We start from the raw sequence: 23704 nt of genomic DNA on the forward strand, positions 1-23704 counted from the left end.
GTCAAAAATTGAAAAGTGCTTTTTGTCACATTTCTGAGCAAAATTTGGCCCAATTTACCATGCCCATGCATTTTCCCACTCGTTTGAGTAATTTTTCATGGAAAAACAAGGTTTCATGAATGGTCAAAATTTTCACCAGAATCACATAAAGCGGGTCTACGTTTTTTTCTGATATGGGTCAAAAATTGAAAAGTGCTTTTTGTCACATTTCTGAGCAAAATTTGGCCCAATTTACCATGCCCATGCATTTTCCCACTTGTTTGAGTAATTTTTCATGGAAAAAACAAGGTTTCATGAATGGTCAAAATTTTCACCAGAATCACATACCGCGGGTCTACGTTTTTTTCTGATTTGGGTCAAAAATTGAAAGGTGCTTTTTGTTACGTTTCTGAGCAAAATTTGGCCCAATTTACCATGCCCATGCATTTTCCCACTCGTTTGAGTAATTTGTCATGGAAAAAACAAGGTTTCATGAATGGTCAAAATTTTCACCAGAATCACATACCGCGGGTCTACGTTTTTTTCTGATTTGGGTCAAAAACTGAAAAGTGCTTTTTGTCAGGTTTCTGAGCAAAATTTGGCCCAATTTACCATGCCCATGCATTTTCCCACTCGTTTGAGTAATTTTTCATGGAAAAAACAAGGTTTCATGAATGGTCAAAATTTTCACCAGAATCACATACCGCGGGTCTACGTTTTTTTCTGATTTGGGTCAAAAATTGAAAAGTGCTTTTTGTCACGTTTCTGAGCAAAATTTGGCCCAATTTACCATGCCCATGCATTTTCCCACTCGTTTGAGTAATTTGTCATGGAAAAAACAAGGTTTCATGAATGGTCAAAATTTTCACCAGAATCACATACCGCGGGTCTACGTTTTTTTCTGATTTGGGTCAAAAACTGAAAAGTGCTTTTTTTCACATTTCTGAGCAAAATTTGGCCCAATTTAACATGCCCATGCATTTTCCCACTTGTTTGAGTAATTTTTCATGGAAAAAACAAGGTTTCATGAATGGTCAAAATTTTCACCAGAATCACATACGTTTTTTTCTGATTTGGGTCAAAAATTGAAAAGTGCTTTTTGTCACGTTTCTGAGCAAAATTTGGCCCAATTTACCATGCCCATGCATTTTCCCACTTGTTGGAGTAATTTTTCATGGAAAAAACAAGGTTTCATGAATGATGAAAATTTTCACCAGAATCACATACCGCGGGTCTACGTTTTTTTCTGATTTGGGTCAAAAATTGAAAAGTGCTTTTTGTCACATTTTTGAGCCAAATTTGGCCCAATTTACCATGCCCATGCATTGTCCCACTCGTTTGAGTAATTTTTCATGGAAAAACAAGGTTTCATGAATGGTCAAAATTTTCACCAGAATCACATACCGCGGGTCTACGTTTTTTTCTGGTTTGGGTCAAAAATTGAAAGGTGCTTTTTGTCATGTTTCTGAGCAAAATTTGGCCCAATTTACCATGCCCATGCATTTTCCCACTCGTTTGAGTAATTTTTCATGGAAAAAACAAGGTTTCATGAATGGTCAAAATTTTCACCAAAATCACATACCGCGGGTCTACGTTTTTTTCAGATTTGGGTCAAAAATTGAAAAGTGCTTTTTGTCACGTTTCTGAGCAAAATTTGGCCCAATTTACCATGCCCATGCATTTTCCCACTTGTTTGAGTAATTTTTCATGGAAAAAACAAGGTTTCATGAATGGTCAAAATTTTCACCAGAATCACATACCACGGGTCTACGTTTTTTTCTGATTTGGGTCAAAAATTGAAAAGTGCTTTTTGTCACATTTCTGAGCAAAATTTGGCCCAATTTACCATGCCCATGCATTTTCCCACTCGTTTGAGTAATTTTTCATGGAAAAACAAGGTTTCATGAATGGTCAAAATTTTCACCAGAATCACATACCGCGGGTCTACGTTTTTTTCTGATTTGGGTCAAAAATTGAAAAGTGCTTTTTGTCACGTTTCTGAGCAAAATTTGGCCCAATTTACCATGCCCATGCATTTTCCCACTCGTTTGAGTAATTTGTCATGGAAAAAACAAGGTTTCATGAATGGTCAAAATTTTCACCAGAATCACATAAAGCGGGTCTACGTTTTTTTCTGATATGGGTCAAAAATTGAAAAGTGCTTTTTGTCACATTTCTGAGCAAAATTTGGCCCAATTTACCATGCCCATGCATTTTCCCACTTGTTTGAGTAATTTTTCATGGAAAAAACAAGGTTTCATGAATGGTCAAAATTTTCACCAGAATCACATACCGCGGGTCTACGTTTTTTTCTGATTTGGGTCAAAAATTGAAAGGTGCTTTTTGTTACGTTTCTGAGCAAAATTTGGCCCAATTTACCATGCCCATGCATTTTCCCACTCGTTTGAGTAATTTGTCATGGAAAAAACAAGGTTTCATGAATGGTCAAAATTTTCACCAGAATCACATACCGCGGGTCTACGTTTTTTTCTGATTTGGGTCAAAAATTGAAAAGTGCTTTTTGTCACGTTTCTGAGAAAAATTTGGCCCAATTTACCATGCCCATGCATTTTCCCACTTGTTTGAGTAATTTTTCATGGAAAAAACAAGGTTTCATGAATGGTCAAAATTTTCACCAGAATCACATACCGCGGGTCTACGTTTTTTTCTGGTTTGGGTCAAAAATTTAAAGGTGCTTTTTGTCATGTTTCTGAGCAAAATTTGGCCCAATTTACCATGCCCATGCATTTTCCCACTCGTTTGAGTAATTTTTCATGGAAAAAACAAGGTTTCATGAATGGTCAAAATTTTCACCAGAATCACATACCGCGGGTCTACGTTTTTTTCAGATTTGGGTCAAAAATTGAAAAGTGCTTTTTGTCACGTTTCTGAGCAAAATTTGGCCCAATTTACCATGCCCATGCATTTTCCCACTTGTTTGAGTAATTTTTCATGGAAAAAACAAGGTTTCATGAATGGTCAAAATTTTCACCAGAATCACATACCGCGGGTCTACGTTTTTTTCTGATTTGGGTCAAAAATTGAAAAGTGCTTTTTGTCACATTTCTGAGCAAAATTTGGCCCAATTTACCATGCCCATGCATTTTCCCACTTGTTTGAGTAATTTTTCATGGAAAAAACAAGGTTTCATGAATGGTCAAAATTTTCACCAGAATCACATACCGCGGGTCTACGTTTTTTTTTGATTTGGGTCAAAAATTGAAAAGTGCTTTTTGTCACATTTCTGAGCAAAATTTGGCCCAATTTACCATACCCATGCATTTTCCCACTTGTTTGAGTAATTTTTCATGGAAAAAACAAGGTTTCATGAATGGTCAAAATTTTCACCAGAATCACATACCGCGGGTCTACGTTTTTTTCTGGTTTGGGTCAAAAATTGAAAAGTGCTTTTTGTCACGTTTCTGAGCAAAATTTGGCCCAATTTACCATGCCCATGCATTTTCCCACTCGTTTGAGTAATTTTTCATGGAAAAAACAAGGTTTCATGAATGGTCAAAATTTTCAACAGAATCACATACCGCGGGTCTACGTTTTTTTCTGATTTGGGTCAAAAATTGAAAGGTGCTTTTTGTCACGTTTCTGAGCAAAATTTGGCCCAATTTACCATGCTCATGCATTTTCCCACTCGTTTGAGTAATTTTTCATGGAAAAAACAAGGTTTCATGAATGGTCAAAATTTTCACCAGAATCACATACCGCGGGTCTACGTTTTTTTCTGATTTGGGTCAAAAATTGAAAAGTGCTTTTTTTTCACATTTCTGAGCAAAATTTGGCCCAATTTACCATGCCCATGCATTTTCCCACTCGTTTGAGTAATTTTTCATGGAAAAAACAAGGTTTCATGAATGGTCAAAATTTTCACCAGAATCACATACCGCGGGTCTACGTTTTTTTCTGATTTGGGTCAAAAATTGAAAAGTGCTTTTTTTCACATTTCTGAGCAAAATTTTGCCCAATTTACCATGCCCATGCATTTTCCCACTCGTTTGAGTAACTTGTCATGGAAAAAACAAGGTTTCATGAATGGTCAAAATTTTCACCAGAATCACATACCGCGGGTCTACGTTTTTTTCTGATTTGGGTCAAAAATTGAAAAGTGCTTTTTTTCACATTTCTGAGCAAAATTTGGCCCAATTTCCATGCCCATGCATTTTCCCACTAGTTTGAGTAATTTTTCATGGAAAAAACAAGGTTTCATGAATGGTCAAAATTTTCACCAGAATCACATACCGCGGGTCTACGTTTTTTTCTGATTTGGGTCAAAAATTGAAAAGTGCTTTTTTTCACATTTCTGAGCAAAATTTGGCCCAATTTACCATGCCCATGCATTTTCCCACTTGTTTGAGTAATTTTTCATGGAAAAAACAAGGTTTCATGAATGGTCAAAATTCTCACCAGAATCACATACCGCGGGTCTACGTTTTTTTCTGATTTGGGTCAAAATTGAAAAGTGCTTTTTGTCACATTTCTGAGCAAAATTTGGCCCAATTTACCATGCCCATGCATTTTCCCACTCGTTTGAGTAATTTTTCATGGAAAAAACAAGGTTTCATGAATGGTCAAAATTTTCACCAGAATCACATACCGCGGGTCTACGTTTTTTTCTGATTTGGGTCAAAAATTGAAAAGTGCTTTTTTTCACATTTCTGAGCAAAATTTGGCACAATTTACCATGCCCATGCATTTTCCCACTTGTTTTAGTAATTTTTCATGGAAAAAACAAGGTTTCATGAATGGTCAAAATTTTCACCAGAATCACATAAAGCGGGTCTACGTTTTTTTCTGATTTGGGTCAAAAATTGAAAGGTGCTTTTTGTTACGTTTCTGAGCAAAATTTGGCCCAATTTACCATGCCCATGCATTTTCCCACTCGTTTGAGTAATTTGTCATGGAAAAAACAAGGTTTCATGAATGGTCAAAATTTTCACCAGAATCACATACCGCGGGTCTACGTTTTTTTCTGATTTGGGTCAAAAATTGAAAAGTGCTTTTTGTCACGTTTCTGAGAAAAATTTGGCCCAATTTACCATGCCCATGCATTTTCCCACTTGTTTGAGTAATTTTTCATGGAAAAAACAAGGTTTCATGAATGGTCAAAATTTTCACCGGAATCACATACCGCGGGTCTACGTTTTTTTCTGATTTGGGTCAAAAATTGAAAAGTGCTTTTTTTTCACATTTCTGAGCAAAATTTGGCCCAATTTACCATGCCCATGCATTTTCCCACTCGTTTGAGTAATTTTTCATGGAAAAAACAAGGTTTCATGAATGGTCAGAATTTTCACCAGAATCACATACCGCGGGTCTACGTTTTTTTCTGATTTGGGTCAAAAATTGAAAAGTGCTTTTTTTCACATTTCTGAGCAAAATTTTGCCCAATTTACCATGCCCATGCATTTTCCCACTCGTTTGAGTAACTTGTCATGGAAAAAACAAGGTTTCATGAATGGTCAAAATTTTCACCAGAATCACATACTGCGGGTCTACGTTTTTTTCTGATTTGGGTCAAAAATTGAAAAGTGCTTTTTGTCACATTTCTGAGCAAAATTTGGCCCAATTTCCATGCCCATGCATTTTCCCACTAGTTTGAGTAATTTTTCATGGAAAAAACAAGGTTTCATGAATGGTCAAAATTTTCACCAGAATCACATACCGCGGGTCTACGTTTTTTTCTGATTTGGGTCAAAAATTGAAAGGTGCTTTTTGTCACGTTTCTGAGCAAAATTTGGCCCAATTTACCATGCCCATGCATTTTCCCACTCGTTTGAGTAATTTTTCATGGAAAAAACAAGGTTTCATGAATGGTCAAAATTTTCACCAGAATCACATACCGCGGGTCTACGTTTTTTTCTGATTTGGGTCAAAAATTGAAAAGTGCTTTTTGTCACATTTCTGAGCAAAATTTGGCCCAATTTCCATGCCCATGCATTTTCCCACTTGTTTGAGTAATTTTTCATGGAAAAAACAAGGTTTCATGAATGGTCAAAATTCTCACCAGAATCACATACCGCGGGTCTACGTTTTTTTCTGATTTGGGTCAAAATTGAAAAGTGCTTTTTGTCACATTTCTGAGCAAAATTTGGCCCAATTTACCATGCCCATGCATTTTCCCACTCGTTTGAGTAATTTTTCATGGAAAAAACAAGGTTTCATGAATGGTCAAAATTTTCACCAGAATCACATACCGCGGGTCTACGTTTTTTTCTGATTTGGGTCAAAAATTGAAAAGTGCTTTTTTTCACATTTCTGAGCAAAATTTGGCACAATTTACCATGCCCATGCATTTTCCCACTTGTTTTAGTAATTTTTCATGGAAAAAACAAGGTTTCATGAATGGTCAAAATTTTCACCAGAATCACATAAAGCGGGTCTACGTTTTTTTCTGATTTGGGTCAAAAATTGAAAGGTGCTTTTTGTTACGTTTCTGAGCAAAATTTGGCCCAATTTACCATGCCCATGCATTTTCCCACTCGTTTGAGTAATTTGTCATGGAAAAAACAAGGTTTCATGAATGGTCAAAATTTTCACCAGAATCACATACCGCGGGTCTACGTTTTTTTCTGATTTGGGTCAAAAATTGAAAAGTGCTTTTTGTCACGTTTCTGAGAAAAATTTGGCCCAATTTACCATGCCCATGCATTTTCCCACTTGTTTGAGTAATTTTTCATGGAAAAAACAAGGTTTCATGAATGGTCAAAATTTTCACCAGAATCACATACCGCGGGTCTACGTTTTTTTCTGATTTGGGTCAAAAATTGAAAAGTGCTTTTTTTTCACATTTCTGAGCAAAATTTGGCCCAATTTACCATGCCCATGCATTTTCCCACTCGTTTGAGTAATTTTTCATGGAAAAAACAAGGTTTCATGAATGGTCAGAATTTTCACCAGAATCACATACCGCGGGTCTACGTTTTTTTCTGATTTGGGTCAAAAATTGAAAAGTGCTTTTTTTCACATTTCTGAGCAAAATTTTGCCCAATTTACCATGCCCATGCATTTTCCCACTCGTTTGAGTAACTTGTCATGGAAAAAACAAGGTTTCATGAATGGTCAAAATTTTCACCAGAATCACATACTGCGGGTCTACGTTTTTTTCTGATTTGGGTCAAAAATTGAAAAGTGCTTTTTTTCACATTTCTGAGCAAAATTTGGCCCAATTTCCATGCCCATGCATTTTCCCACTAGTTTGAGTAATTTTTCATGGAAAAAACAAGGTTTCATGAATGGTCAAAATTTTCACCAGAATCACATAAAGCGGGTCTACGTTTTTTTCTGATTTGGGTCAAAAATTGAAAGGTGCTTTTTGTTACGTTTCTGAGCAAAATTTGGCCCAATTTACCATGCCCATGCATTTTCCCACTCGTTTGAGTAATTTGTCATGGAAAAAACAAGGTTTCATGAATGGTCAAAATTTTCACCAGAATCACATACCGCGGGTCTACGTTTTTTTCTGATTTGGGTCAAAAATTGAAAAGTGCTTTTTTTCACATTTCTGAGCAAAATTTTGCCCAATTTACCATGCCCATGCATTTTCCCACTCGTTTGAGTAACTTGTCATGGAAAAAACAAGGTTTCATGAATGGTCAAAATTTTCACCAGAATCACATACTGCGGGTCTACGTTTTTTTCTGATTTGGGTCAAAAATTGAAAAGTGCTTTTTGTCACATTTCTGAGCAAAATTTGGCCCAATTTCCATGCCCATGCATTTTCCCACTAGTTTGAGTAATTTTTCATGGAAAAAACAAGGTTTCATGAATGGTCAAAATTTTCACCAGAATCACATACCGCGGGTCTACGTTTTTTTCTGATTTGGGTCAAAAATTGAAAGGTGCTTTTTGTCACGTTTCTGAGCAAAATTTGGCCCAATTTACCATGCCCATGCATTTTCCCACTCGTTTGAGTAATTTTTCATGGAAAAAACAAGGTTTCATGAATGGTCAAAATTTTCACCAGAATCACATACCGCGGGTCTACGTTTTTTTCTGATTTGGGTCAAAAATTGAAAAGTGCTTTTTGTCACATTTCTGAGCAAAATTTGGCCCAATTTCCATGCCCATGCATTTTCCCACTTGTTTGAGTAATTTTTCATGGAAAAAACAAGGTTTCATGAATGGTCAAAATTCTCACCAGAATCACATACCGCGGGTCTACGTTTTTTTCTGATTTGGGTCAAAATTGAAAAGTGCTTTTTGTCACATTTCTGAGCAAAATTTGGCCCAATTTACCATGCCCATGCATTTTCCCACTCGTTTGAGTAATTTTTCATGGAAAAAACAAGGTTTCATGAATGGTCAAAATTTTCACCAGAATCACATACCGCGGGTCTACGTTTTTTTCTGATTTGGGTCAAAAATTGAAAAGTGCTTTTTTTCACATTTCTGAGCAAAATTTGGCACAATTTACCATGCCCATGCATTTTCCCACTTGTTTTAGTAATTTTTCATGGAAAAAACAAGGTTTCATGAATGGTCAAAATTTTCACCAGAATCACATAAAGCGGGTCTACGTTTTTTTCTGATTTGGGTCAAAAATTGAAAGGTGCTTTTTGTTATGTTTCTGAGCAAAATTTGGCCCAATTTACCATGCCCATGCATTTTCCCACTCGTTTGAGTAATTTGTCATGGAAAAAACAAGGTTTCATGAATGGTCAAAATTTTCACCAGAATCACATACCGCGGGTCTACGTTTTTTTCTGATTTGGGTCAAAAATTGAAAAGTGCTTTTTGTCACGTTTCTGAGAAAAATTTGGCCCAATTTACCATGCCCATGCATTTTCCCACTTGTTTGAGTAATTTTTCATGGAAAAAACAAGGTTTCATGAATGGTCAAAATTTTCACCAGAATCACATACCGCGGGTCTACGTTTTTTTCTGATTTGGGTCAAAAATTGAAAAGTGCTTTTTTTCACATTTCTGAGCAAAATTTGGCCCAATTTACCATGCCCATGCATTTTCCCACTCGTTTGATTAACTTGTCATGGAAAAAACAAGGTTTCATGAATGGTCAAAATTTTCACCAGAATCACATACTGCGGGTCTACGTTTTTTTCTGATTTGGGTCAAAAATTGAAAAGTGCTTTTTGTCACATTTCTGAGCAAAATTTGGCCCAATTTCCATGCCCATGCATTTTCCCACTAGTTTGAGTAATTTTTCATGGAAAAAACAAGGTTTCATGAATGGTCAAAATTTTCACCAGAATCACATACCGCGGGTCTACGTTTTTTTCTGATTTGGGTCAAAAATTGAAAGGTGCTTTTTGTCACGTTTCTGAGCAAAATTTGGCCCAATTTACCATGCCCATGCATTTTCCCACTCGTTTGAGTAATTTTTCATGGAAAAAACAAGGTTTCATGAATGGTCAAAATTTTCACCAGAATCACATACCGCGGGTCTACGTTTTTTTCTGATTTGGGTCAAAAATTGAAAAGTGCTTTATGTCACATTTCTGAGCAAAATTTGGCCCAATTTACCATGCCCATGCATTTTCCCACTTGTTTGAGTAATTTTTCATGGAAAAAACAAGGTTTCATGAATGGTCAAAATTTTCACCAGAATCACATACCGCGGGTCTACGTTTTTTTCTGATTTGGGTCAAAATTGAAAAGTGCTTTTTGTCACATTTCTGAGCAAAATTTGGCCCAATTTACCATGCCCATGCATTTTCCCACTTGTTTGAGTAATTTTTCATGGAAAAAAACAAGGTTTCATGAATGGTCAAAATTTTCACCAGAATCACATACCGCGGGTCTACGTTTTTTTCTGGTTTGGGTCAAAAATTGAAAGGTGCTTTTTGTCATGTTTCTGAGCAAAATTTGGCCCAATTTACCATGCCCATGCATTTTCCCACTCGTTTGAGTAATTTTTCATGGAAAAAACAAGGTTTCATGAATGGTCAAAATTTTCACCAAAATCACATACCGCGGGTCTACGTTTTTTTCTGATTTGGGTCAAAAATTGAAAAGTGCTTTTTGTCACATTTCTGAGCAAAATTTGGCCCAATTTACCATGCCCATGCATTTTCCCACTCGTTTGAGTAATTTTTCATGGAAAAACAAGGTTTCATGAATGGTCAAAATTTTCACCAGAATCACATAAAGCGGGTCTACGTTTTTTTCTGATTTGGGTCAAAAATTGAAACGTGCTTTTTGTTACGTTTCTGAGCAAAATTTGGCCCAATTTACCATGCCCATGCATTTTCCCACTCGTTTGAGTAATTTGTCATGGAAAAAACAAGGTTTCATGAATGGTCAAAATTTTCACCAGAATCACATACCGCGGGTCTACGTTTTTTTCTGATTTGGGTCAAAAATTGAAAAGTGCTTTTTGTCACGTTTCTGAGAAAAATTTGGCCCAATTTACCATGCCCATGCATTTTCCCACTTGTTTGAGTAATTTTTCATGGAAAAAACAAGGTTTCATGAATGGTCAAAATTTTCACCAGAATCACATACCGCGGGTCTACGTTTTTTTCTGATTTGGGTCAAAAATTGAAAAGTGCTTTTTGTCACGTTTCTGAGCAAAATTTGGCCCAATTTACCATGCCCATGCATTTTCCCACTCGTTTGAGTAATTTGTCATGGAAAAAACAAGGTTTCATGAATGGTCAAAATTTTCACCAGAATCACATACCGCGGGTCTACGTTTTTTTCTGATTTGGGTCAAAAATTGAAAAGTGCTTTTTGTCACGTTTCTGAGCAAAATTTGGTCCAATTTACCATGCCCATGCATTTTCCCACTCGTTTGAGTAATTTTTCATGGAAAAAACAAGGTTTCATGAATGGTCAAAATTTTCACCAGAATCACATACCGCGGGTCTACGTTTTTTTCTGGTTTGGGTCAAAAATTGAAAAGTGCTTTTTGTCACGTTTCTGAGCAAAATTTGGCCCAATTTACCATGCCCATGCATTTTCCCACTAGTTTGAGTAATTTTTCATGGAAAAAACAAGGTTTCATGAATGGTCAAAATTTTCACCAGAATCACATACCGCGGGTCTACGTTTTTTTCTGATTTGGGTCAAAAATTGAAAAGTGCTTTTTTTTCACATTTCTGAGCAAAATTTGGCCCAATTTACCATGCCCATGCATTTTCCCACTCGTTTGAGTAATTTTTCATGGAAAAAACAAGGTTTCATGAATGGTCAAAATTTTCACCAGAATCACATACCGCGGGTCTACGTTTTTTTCTGATTTGGGTCAAAAATTGAAAAGTGCTTTTTGTCACATTTCTGAGCAAAATTTGGCCCAATTTCCATGCCCATGCATTTTCCCACTAGTTTGAGTAATTTTTCATGGAAAAAACAAGGTTTCATGAATGGTCAAAATTTTCACCAGAATCACATACCGCGGGTCTACGTTTTTTTCTGATTTGGGTAAAAAATTGAAAGGTGCTTTTTGTCACGTTTCTGAGCAAAATTTGGCCCAATTTACCATGCCCATGCATTTTCCCACTCGTTTGAGTAATTTTTCATGGAAAAAACAAGGTTTCATGAATGGTCAAAATTTTCACCAGAATCACATAAAGCGGGTCTACGTTTTTTTCTGATATGGGTCAAAAATTGAAAAGTGCTTTTTGTCACATTTCTGAGCAAAATTTGGCCCAATTTACCATGCCCATGCATTTTCCCACTTGTTTGAGTAATTTTTCATGGAAAAAACAAGGTTTCATGAATGGTCAAAATTTTCACCAGAATCACATACCGCGGGTCTACGTTTTTTTCTGATTTGGGTCAAAAATTGAAAAGTGCTTTTTGTCACATTTCTGAGCAAAATTTGGCCCAATTTACCATGCCCATGCATTTTCCCACTCGTTTGAGTAATTTTTCATGGAAAAAACAAGGTTTCATGAATGGTCAAAATTTTCACCAGAATCACATACCGCGGGTCTACGTTTTTTTCTGATTTGGGTCAAAAATTGAAAAGTGCTTTTTGTCACATTTCTGAGCAAAATTTGGCCCAATTTACCATACCCATGCATTTTCCCACTTGTTTGAGTAATTTTTCATGGAAAAAACAAGGTTTCATGAATGGTCAAAATTTTCACCAGAATCACATACCGCGGGTCTACGTTTTTTTCTGATTTGGGTCAAAATTGAAAAGTGCTTTTTGTCACATTTCTGAGCAAAATTTGGCCCAATTTACCATGCCCATGCATTTTCCCACTCGTTTGAGTAATTTTTCATGGAAAAAACAAGGTTTCATGAATGGTCAAAATTTTCACCAGAATCACATACCGCGGGTCTACGTTTTTTTCTGATTTGGGTCAAAAATTGAAAAGTGCTTTTTTTCACATTTCTGAGCAAAATTTGGCACAATTTACCATGCCCATGCATTTTCCCACTTGTTTTAGTAATTTTTCATGGAAAAAACAAGGTTTCATGAATGGTCAAAATTTTCACCAGAATCACATAAAGCGGGTCTACGTTTTTTTCTGATTTGGGTCAAAAATTGAAAGGTGCTTTTTGTTACGTTTCTGAGCAAAATTTGGCCCAATTTACCATGCCCATGCATTTTCCCACTCGTTTGAGTAATTTGTCATGGAAAAAACAAGGTTTCATGAATGGTCAAAATTTTCACCAGAATCACATACCGCGGGTCTACGTTTTTTTCTGATTTGGGTCAAAAATTGAAAAGTGCTTTTTGTCACATTTCTGAGCAAAATTTGGCCCAATTTACCATACCCATGCATTTTCCCACTTGTTTGAGTAATTTTTCATGGAAAAAACAAGGTTTCATGAATGGTCAAAATTTTCACCAGAATCACATACCGCGGGTCTACGTTTTTTTCTGATTTGGGTCAAAATTGAAAAGTGCTTTTTGTCACATTTCTGAGCAAAATTTGGCCCAATTTACCATGCCCATGCATTTTCCCACTCGTTTGAGTAATTTTTCATGGAAAAAACAAGGTTTCATGAATGGTCAAAATTTTCACCAGAATCACATACCGCGGGTCTACGTTTTTTTCTGATTTGGGTCAAAAATTGAAAAGTGCTTTTTTTCACATTTCTGAGCAAAATTTGGCACAATTTACCATGCCCATGCATTTTCCCACTTGTTTTAGTAATTTTTCATGGAAAAAACAAGGTTTCATGAATGGTCAAAATTTTCACCAGAATCACATAAAGCGGGTCTACGTTTTTTTCTGATTTGGGTCAAAAATTGAAAGGTGCTTTTTGTTACGTTTCTGAGCAAAATTTGGCCCAATTTACCATGCCCATGCATTTTCCCACTCGTTTGAGTAATTTGTCATGGAAAAAACAAGGTTTCATGAATGGTCAAAATTTTCACCAGAATCACATACCGCGGGTCTACGTTTTTTTCTGATTTGGGTCAAAAATTGAAAAGTGCTTTTTGTCACGTTTCTGAGAAAAATTTGGCCCAATTTACCATGCCCATGCATTTTCCCACTTGTTTGAGTAATTTTTCATGGAAAAAACAAGGTTTCATGAATGGTCAAAATTTTCACCAGAATCACATACCGCGGGTCTACGTTTTTTTCTGATTTGGGTCAAAAATTGAAAAGTGCTTTTTTTTCACATTTCTGAGCAAAATTTGGCCCAATTTACCATGCCCATGCATTTTCCCACTCGTTTGAGTAATTTTTCATGGAAAAAACAAGGTTTCATGAATGGTCAGAATTTTCACCAGAATCACATACCGCGGGTCTACGTTTTTTTCTGATTTGGGTCAAAAATTGAAAAGTGCTTTTTTTCACATTTCTGAGCAAAATTTTGCCCAATTTACCATGCCCATGCATTTTCCCACTCGTTTGAGTAACTTGTCATGGAAAAAACAAGGTTTCATGAATGGTCAAAATTTTCACCAGAATCACATACTGCGGGTCTACGTTTTTTTCTGATTTGGGTCAAAAATTGAAAAGTGCTTTTTTTCACATTTCTGAGCAAAATTTGGCCCAATTTCCATGCCCATGCATTTTCCCACTAGTTTGAGTAATTTGTCATGGAAAAAACAAGGTTTCATGAATGGTCAAAATTTTCACCAGAATCACATACCGCGGGTCTACGTTTTTTTCTGATTTGGGTCAAAAATTGAAAAGTGCTTTTTGTCACGTTTCTGAGAAAAATTTGGCCCAATTTACCATGCCCATGCATTTTCCCACTTGTTTGAGTAATTTTTCATGGAAAAAACAAGGTTTCATGAATGGTCAAAATTTTCACCAGAATCACATACCGCGGGTCTACGTTTTTTTCTGATTTGGGTCAAAAATTGAAAAGTGCTTTTTGTCACGTTTCTGAGAAAAATTTGGCCCAATTTACCATGCCCATGCATTTTCCCACTTGTTTGAGTAATTTTTCATGGAAAAAACAAGGTTTCATGAATGGTCAAAATTTTCACCAGAATCACATACCGCGGGTCTACGTTTTTTTCTGATTTGGGTCAAAAATTGAAAAGTGCTTTTTGTCACGTTTCTGAGCAAAATTTGGCCCAATTTACCATGCCCATGCATTTTCCCACTCGTTTGAGTAATTTGTCATGGAAAAAACAAGGTTTCATGAATGGTCAAAATTTTCACCAGAATCACATACCGCGGGTCTACGTTTTTTTCTGATTTGGGTCAAAAATTGAAAAGTGCTTTTTGTCACGTTTCTGAGCAAAATTTGGTCCAATTTACCATGCCCATGCATTTTCCCACTCGTTTGAGTAATTTTTCATGGAAAAAACAAGGTTTCATGAATGGTCAAAATTTTCACCAGAATCACATACCGCGGGTCTACGTTTTTTTCTGGTTTGGGTCAAAAATTGAAAAGTGCTTTTTGTCACGTTTCTGAGCAAAATTTGGCCCAATTTACCATGCCCATGCATTTTCCCACTAGTTTGAGTAATTTTTCATGGAAAAAACAAGGTTTCATGAATGGTCAAAATTTTCACCAGAATCACATACCGCGGGTCTACGTTTTTTTCTGATTTGGGTCAAAAATTGAAAAGTGCTTTTTTTTCACATTTCTGAGCAAAATTTGGCCCAATTTACCATGCCCATGCATTTTCCCACTCGTTTGAGTAATTTTTCATGGAAAAAACAAGGTTTCATGAATGGTCAAAATTTTCACCAGAATCACATACCGCGGGTCTACGTTTTTTTCTGATTTGGGTCAAAAATTGAAAAGTGCTTTTTGTCACATTTCTGAGCAAAATTTGGCCCAATTTCCATGCCCATGCATTTTCCCACTAGTTTGAGTAATTTTTCATGGAAAAAACAAGGTTTCATGAATGGTCAAAATTTTCACCAGAATCACATACCGCGGGTCTACGTTTTTTTCTGATTTGGGTAAAAAATTGAAAGGTGCTTTTTGTCACGTTTCTGAGCAAAATTTGGCCCAATTTACCATGCCCATGCATTTTCCCACTCGTTTGAGTAATTTTTCATGGAAAAAACAAGGTTTCATGAATGGTCAAAATTTTCACCAGAATCACATAAAGCGGGTCTACGTTTTTTTCTGATATGGGTCAAAAATTGAAAAGTGCTTTTTGTCACATTTCTGAGCAAAATTTGGCCCAATTTACCATGCCCATGCATTTTCCCACTTGTTTGAGTAATTTTTCATGGAAAAAACAAGGTTTCATGAATGGTCAAAATTTTCACCAGAATCACATACCGCGGGTCTACGTTTTTTTCTGATTTGGGTCAAAAATTGAAAAGTGCTTTTTGTCACATTTCTGAGCAAAATTTGGCCCAATTTACCATGCCCATGCATTTTCCCACTCGTTTGAGTAATTTTTCATGGAAAAAACAAGGTTTCATGAATGGTCAAAATTTTCACCAGAATCACATACCGCGGGTCTACGTTTTTTTCTGATTTGGGTCAAAAATTGAAAAGTGCTTTTTGTCACATTTCTGAGCAAAATTTGGCCCAATTTACCATACCCATGCATTTTCCCACTTGTTTGAGTAATTTTTCATGGAAAAAACAAGGTTTCATGAATGGTCAAAATTTTCACCAGAATCACATACCGCGGGTCTACGTTTTTTTCTGATTTGGGTCAAAATTGAAAAGTGCTTTTTGTCACATTTCTGAGCAAAATTTGGCCCAATTTACCATGCCCATGCATTTTCCCACTCGTTTGAGTAATTTTTCATGGAAAAAACAAGGTTTCATGAATGGTCAAAATTTTCACCAGAATCACATACCGCGGGTCTACGTTTTTTTCTGATTTGGGTCAAAAATTGAAAAGTGCTTTTTTTCACATTTCTGAGCAAAATTTGGCACAATTTACCATGCCCATGCATTTTCCCACTTGTTTTAGTAATTTTTCATGGAAAAAACAAGGTTTCATGAATGGTCAAAATTTTCACCAGAATCACATAAAGCGGGTCTACGTTTTTTTCTGATTTGGGTCAAAAATTGAAAGGTGCTTTTTGTTACGTTTCTGAGCAAAATTTGGCCCAATTTACCATGCCCATGCATTTTCCCACTCGTTTGAGTAATTTGTCATGGAAAAAACAAGGTTTCATGAATGGTCAAAATTTTCACCAGAATCACATACCGCGGGTCTACGTTTTTTTCTGATTTGGGTCAAAAATTGAAAAGTGCTTTTTGTCACATTTCTGAGCAAAATTTGGCCCAATTTACCATACCCATGCATTTTCCCACTTGTTTGAGTAATTTTTCATGGAAAAAACAAGGTTTCATGAATGGTCAAAATTTTCACCAGAATCACATACCGCGGGTCTATGTTTTTTTCTGATTTGGGTCAAAATTGAAAAGTGCTTTTTGTCACATTTCTGAGCAAAATTTGGCCCAATTTACCATGCCCATGCATTTTCCCACTCGTTTGAGTAATTTTTCATGGAAAAAACAAGGTTTCATGAATGGTCAAAATTTTCACCAGAATCACATACCGCGGGTCTACGTTTTTTTCTGATTTGGGTCAAAAATTGAAAAGTGCTTTTTTTCACATTTCTGAGCAAAATTTGGCACAATTTACCATGCCCATGCATTTTCCCACTTGTTTTAGTAATTTTTCATGGAAAAAACAAGGTTTCATGAATGGTCAAAATTTTCACCAGAATCACATAAAGCGGGTCTACGTTTTTTTCTGATTTGGGTCAAAAATTGAAAGGTGCTTTTTGTTACGTTTCTGAGCAAAATTTGGCCCAATTTACCATGCCCATGCATTTTCCCACTCGTTTGAGTAATTTGTCATGGAAAAAACAAGGTTTCATGAATGGTCAAAATTTTCACCAGAATCACATACCGCGGGTCTACGTTTTTTTCTGATTTGGGTCAAAAATTGAAAAGTGCTTTTTGTCACGTTTCTGAGAAAAATTTGGCCCAATTTACCATGCCCATGCATTTTCCCACTTGTTTGAGTAATTTTTCATGGAAAAAACAAGGTTTCATGAATGGTCAAAATTTTCACCAGAATCACATACCGCGGGTCTACGTTTTTTTCTGATTTGGGTCAAAAATTGAAAAGTGCTTTTTTTTCACATTTCTGAGCAAAATTTGGCCCAATTTACCATGCCCATGCATTTTCCCACTCGTTTGAGTAATTTTTCATGGAAAAAACAAGGTTTCATGAATGGTCAGAATTTTCACCAGAATCACATACCGCGGGTCTACGTTTTTTTCTGATTTGGGTCAAAAATTGAAAAGTGCTTTTTTTCACATTTCTGAGCAAAATTTTGCCCAATTTACCATGCCCATGCATTTTCCCACTCGTTTGAGTAACTTGTCATGGAAAAAACAAGGTTTCATGAATGGTCAAAATTTTCACCAGAATCACATACTGCGGGTCTACGTTTTTTTCTGATTTGGGTCAAAAATTGAAAAGTGCTTTTTTTCACATTTCTGAGCAAAATTTGGCCCAATTTCCATGCCCATGCATTTTCCCACTAGTTTGAGTAATTTGTCATGGAAAAAACAAGGTTTCATGAATGGTCAAAATTTTCACCAGAATCACATACCGCGGGTCTACGTTTTTTTCTGATTTGGGTCAAAAATTGAAAAGTGCTTTTTGTCACGTTTCTGAGAAAAATTTGGCCCAATTTACCATGCCCATGCATTTTCCCACTTGTTTGAGTAATTTTTCATGGAAAAAACAAGGTTTCATGAATGGTCAAAATTTTCACCAGAATCACATACCGCGGGTCTACGTTTTTTTCTGATTTGGGTCAAAAATTGAAAAGTGCTTTTTGTCACGTTTCTGAGAAAAATTTGGCCCAATTTACCATGCCCATGCATTTTCCCACTTGTTTGAGTAATTTTTCATGGAAAAAACAAGGTTTCATGAATGGTCAAAATTTTCACCAGAATCACATACCGCGGGTCTACGTTTTTTTCTGATTTGGGTCAAAAATTGAAAAGTGCTTTTTGTCACGTTTCTGAGCAAAATTTGGCCCAATTTACCATGCCCATGCATTTTCCCACTCGTTTGAGTAATTTGTCATGGAAAAAACAAGGTTTCATGAATGGTCAAAATTTTCACCAGAATCACATACCGCGGGTCTACGTTTTTTTCTGATTTGGGTCAAAAATTGAAAAGTGCTTTTTGTCACGTTTCTGAGCAAAATTTGGTCCAATTTACCATGCCCATGCATTTTCCCACTCGTTTGAGTAATTTTTCATGGAAAAAACAAGGTTTCATGAATGGTCAAAATTTTCACCAGAATCACATACCGCGGGTCTACGTTTTTTTCTGGTTTGGGTCAAAAATTGAAAAGTGCTTTTTGTCACGTTTCTGAGCAAAATTTGGCCCAATTTACCATGCCCATGCATTTTCCCACTAGTTTGAGTAATTTTTCATGGAAAAAACAAGGTTTCATGAATGGTCAAAATTTTCACCAGAATCACATACCGCGGGTCTACGTTTTTTTCTGATTTGGGTCAAAAATTGAAAAGTGCTTTTTTTTCACATTTCTGAGCAAAATTTGGCCCAATTTACCATGCCCATGCATTTTCCCACTCGTTTGAGTAATTTTTCATGGAAAAAACAAGGTTTCATGAATGGTCAAAATTTTCACCAGAATCACATACCGCGGGTCTACGTTTTTTTCTGATTTGGGTCAAAAATTGAAAAGTGCTTTTTGTCACATTTCTGAGCAAAATTTGGCCCAATTTCCATGCCCATGCATTTTCCCACTAGTTTGAGTAATTTTTCATGGAAAAAACAAGGTTTCATGAATGGTCAAAATTTTCACCAGAATCACATACCGCGGGTCTACGTTTTTTTCTGATTTGGGTAAAAAATTGAAAGGTGCTTTTTGTCACGTTTCTGAGCAAAATTTGGCCCAATTTACCATGCCCATGCATTTTCCCACTCGTTTGAGTAATTTTTCATGGAAAAAACAAGGTTTCATGAATGGTCAAAATTTTCACCAGAATCACATAAAGCGGGTCTACGTTTTTTTCTGATATGGGTCAAAAATTGAAAAGTGCTTTTTGTCACATTTCTGAGCAAAATTTGGCCCAATTTACCATGCCCATGCATTTTCCCACTTGTTTGAGTAATTTTTCATGGAAAAAACAAGGTTTCATGAATGGTCAAAATTTTCACCAGAATCACATACCGCGGGTCTACGTTTTTTTCTGATTTGGGTCAAAAATTGAAAAGTGCTTTTTGTCACATTTCTGAGCAAAATTTGGCCCAATTTACCATGCCCATGCATTTTCCCACTCGTTTGAGTAATTTTTCATGGAAAAAACAAGGTTTCATGAATGGTCAAAATTTTCACCAGAATCACATACCGCGGGTCTACGTTTTTTTCTGATTTGGGTCAAAAATTGAAAAGTGCTTTTTGTCACATTTCTGAGCAAAATTTGGCCCAATTTACCATACCCATGCATTTTCCCACTTGTTTGAGTAATTTTTCATGGAAAAAACAAGGTTTCATGAATGGTCAAAATTTTCACCAGAATCACATACCGCGGGTCTACGTTTTTTTCTGATTTGGGTCAAAATTGAAAAGTGCTTTTTGTCACATTTCTGAGCAAAATTTGGCCCAATTTACCATGCCCATGCATTTTCCCACTCGTTTGAGTAATTTTTCATGGAAAAAACAAGGTTTCATGAATGGTCAAAATTTTCACCAGAATCACATACCGCGGGTCTACGTTTTTTTCTGATTTGGGTCAAAAATTGAAAAGTGCTTTTTTTCACATTTCTGAGCAAAATTTGGCACAATTTACCATGCCCATGCATTTTCCCACTTGTTTTAGTAATTTTTCATGGAAAAAACAAGGTTTCATGAATGGTCAAAATTTTCACCAGAATCACATAAAGCGGGTCTACGTTTTTTTCTGATTTGGGTCAAAAATTGAAAGGTGCTTTTTGTTACGTTTCTGAGCAAAATTTGGCCCAATTTACCATGCCCATGCATTTTCCCACTCGTTTGAGTAATTTGTCATGGAAAAAACAAGGTTTCATGAATGGTCAAAATTTTCACCAGAATCACATACCGCGGGTCTACGTTTTTTTCTGATTTGGGTCAAAAATTGAAAAGTGCTTTTTGTCACATTTCTGAGCAAAATTTGGCCCAATTTACCATACCCATGCATTTTCCCACTTGTTTGAGTAATTTTTCATGGAAAAAACAAGGTTTCATGAATGGTCAAAATTTTCACCAGAATCACATACCGCGGGTCTACGTTTTTTTCTGATTTGGGTCAAAATTGAAAAGTGCTTTTTGTCACATTTCTGAGCAAAATTTGGCCCAATTTACCATGCCCATGCATTTTCCCACTCGTTTGAGTAATTTTTCATGGAAAAAACAAGGTTTCATGAATGGTCAAAATTTTCACCAGAATCACATACCGCGGGTCTACGTTTTTTTCTGATTTGGGTCAAAAATTGAAAAGTGCTTTTTTTCACATTTCTGAGCAAAATTTGGCACAATTTACCATGCCCATGCATTTTCCCACTTGTTTTAGTAATTTTTCATGGAAAAAACAAGGTTTCATGAATGGTCAAAATTTTCACCAGAATCACATAAAGCGGGTCTACGTTTTTTTCTGATTTGGGTCAAAAATTGAAAGGTGCTTTTTGTTACGTTTCTGAGCAAAATTTGGCCCAATTTACCATGCCCATGCATTTTCCCACTCGTTTGAGTAATTTGTCATGGAAAAAACAAGGTTTCATGAATGGTCAAAATTTTCACCAGAATCACATACCGCGGGTCTACGTTTTTTTCTGATTTGGGTCAAAAATTGAAAAGTGCTTTTTGTCACGTTTCTGAGCAAAATTTGGCCCAATTTACCATGCCCATGCATTTTCCCACTCGTTTGAGTAATTTGTCATGGAAAAAACAAGGTTTCATGAATGGTCAAAATTTTCACCAGAATCACATACCGCGGGTCTACGTTTTTTTCTGATTTGGGTCAAAAATTGAAAAGTGCTTTTTGTCACGTTTCTGAGCAAAATTTGGTCCAATTTACCATGCCCATGCATTTTCCCACTCGTTTGAGTAATTTTTCATGGAAAAAACAAGGTTTCATGAATGGTCAAAATTTTCACCAGAATCACATACCGCGGGTCTACGTTTTTTTCTGGTTTGGGTCAAAAATTGAAAAGTGCTTTTTGTCACGTTTCTGAGCAAAATTTGGCCCAATTTACCATGCCCATGCATTTTCCCACTAGTTTGAGTAATTTTTCATGGAAAAAACAAGGTTTCATGAATGGTCAAAATTTTCACCAGAATCACATACCGCGGGTCTACGTTTTTTTCTGATTTGGGTCAAAAATTGAAAAGTGCTTTTTTTTCACATTTCTGAGCAAAATTTGGCCCAATTTACCATGCCCATGCATTTTCCCACTCGTTTGAGTAATTTTTCATGGAAAAAACAAGGTTTCATGAATGGTCAAAATTTTCACCAGAATCACATACCGCGGGTCTACGTTTTTTTCTGATTTGGGTCAAAAATTGAAAAGTGCTTTTTGTCACATTTCTGAGCAAAATTTGGCCCAATTTCCATGCCCATGCATTTTCCCACTAGTTTGAGTAATTTTTCATGGAAAAAACAAGGTTTCATGAATGGTCAAAATTTTCACCAGAATCACATACCGCGGGTCTACGTTTTTTTCTGATTTGGGTAAAAAATTGAAAGGTGCTTTTTGTCACGTTTCTGAGCAAAATTTGGCCCAATTTACCATGCCCATGCATTTTCCCACTCGTTTGAGTAATTTTTCATGGAAAAAACAAGGTTTCATGAATGGTCAAAATTTTCACCAGAATCACATAAAGCGGGTCTACGTTTTTTTCTGATATGGGTCAAAAATTGAAAAGTGCTTTTTGTCACATTTCTGAGCAAAATTTGGCCCAATTTACCATGCCCATGCATTTTCCCACTTGTTTGAGTAATTTTTCATGGAAAAAACAAGGTTTCATGAATGGTCAAAATTTTCACCAGAATCACATACCGCGGGTCTACGTTTTTTTCTGATTTGGGTCAAAAATTGAAAAGTGCTTTTTGTCACATTTCTGAGCAAAATTTGGCCCAATTTACCATGCCCATGCATTTTCCCACTCGTTTGAGTAATTTTTCATGGAAAAAACAAGGTTTCATGAATGGTCAAAATTTTCACCAGAATCACATACCGCGGGTCTACGTTTTTTTCTGATTTGGGTCAAAAATTGAAAAGTGCTTTTTGTCACATTTCTGAGCAAAATTTGGCCCAATTTACCATACCCATGCATTTTCCCACTTGTTTGAGTAATTTTTCATGGAAAAAACAAGGTTTCATGAATGGTCAAAATTTTCACCAGAATCACATACCGCGGGTCTACGTTTTTTTCTGATTTGGGTCAAAATTGAAAAGTGCTTTTTGTCACATTTCTGAGCAAAATTTGGCCCAATTTACCATGCCCATGCATTTTCCCACTCGTTTGAGTAATTTTTCATGGAAAAAACAAGGTTTCATGAATGGTCAAAATTTTCACCAGAATCACATACCGCGGGTCTACGTTTTTTTCTGATTTGGGTCAAAAATTGAAAAGTGCTTTTTTTCACATTTCTGAGCAAAATTTGGCACAATTTACCATGCCCATGCATTTTCCCACTTGTTTTAGTAATTTTTCATGGAAAAAACAAGGTTTCATGAATGGTCAAAATTTTCACCAGAATCACATAAAGCGGGTCTACGTTTTTTTCTGATTTGGGTCAAAAATTGAAAGGTGCTTTTTGTTACGTTTCTGAGCAAAATTTGGCCCAATTTACCATGCCCATGCATTTTCCCACTCGTTTGAGTAATTTGTCATGGAAAAAACAAGGTTTCATGAATGGTCAAAATTTTCACCAGAATCACATACCGCGGGTCTACGTTTTTTTCTGATTTGGGTCAAAAATTGAAAAGTGCTTTTTGTCACATTTCTGAGCAAAATTTGGCCCAATTTACCATACCCATGCATTTTCCCACTTGTTTGAGTAATTTTTCATGGAAAAAACAAGGTTTCATGAATGGTCAAAATTTTCACCAGAATCACATACCGCGGGTCTACGTTTTTTTCTGATTTGGGTCAAAATTGAAAAGTGCTTTTTGTCACATTTCTGAGCAAAATTTGGCCCAATTTACCATGCCCATGCATTTTCCCACTCGTTTGAGTAATTTTTCATGGAAAAAACAAGGTTTCATGAATGGTCAAAATTTTCACCAGAATCACATACCGCGGGTCTACGTTTTTTTCTGATTTGGGTCAAAAATTGAAAAGTGCTTTTTTTCACATTTCTGAGCAAAATTTGGCACAATTTACCA

This window comes from Astyanax mexicanus, chromosome 10 (assembly GCF_023375975.1).
Source record: "Astyanax mexicanus isolate ESR-SI-001 chromosome 10, AstMex3_surface, whole genome shotgun sequence".
In the NCBI taxonomy this organism is placed as follows: Eukaryota; Metazoa; Chordata; class Actinopteri; order Characiformes; family Acestrorhamphidae; genus Astyanax; species Astyanax mexicanus.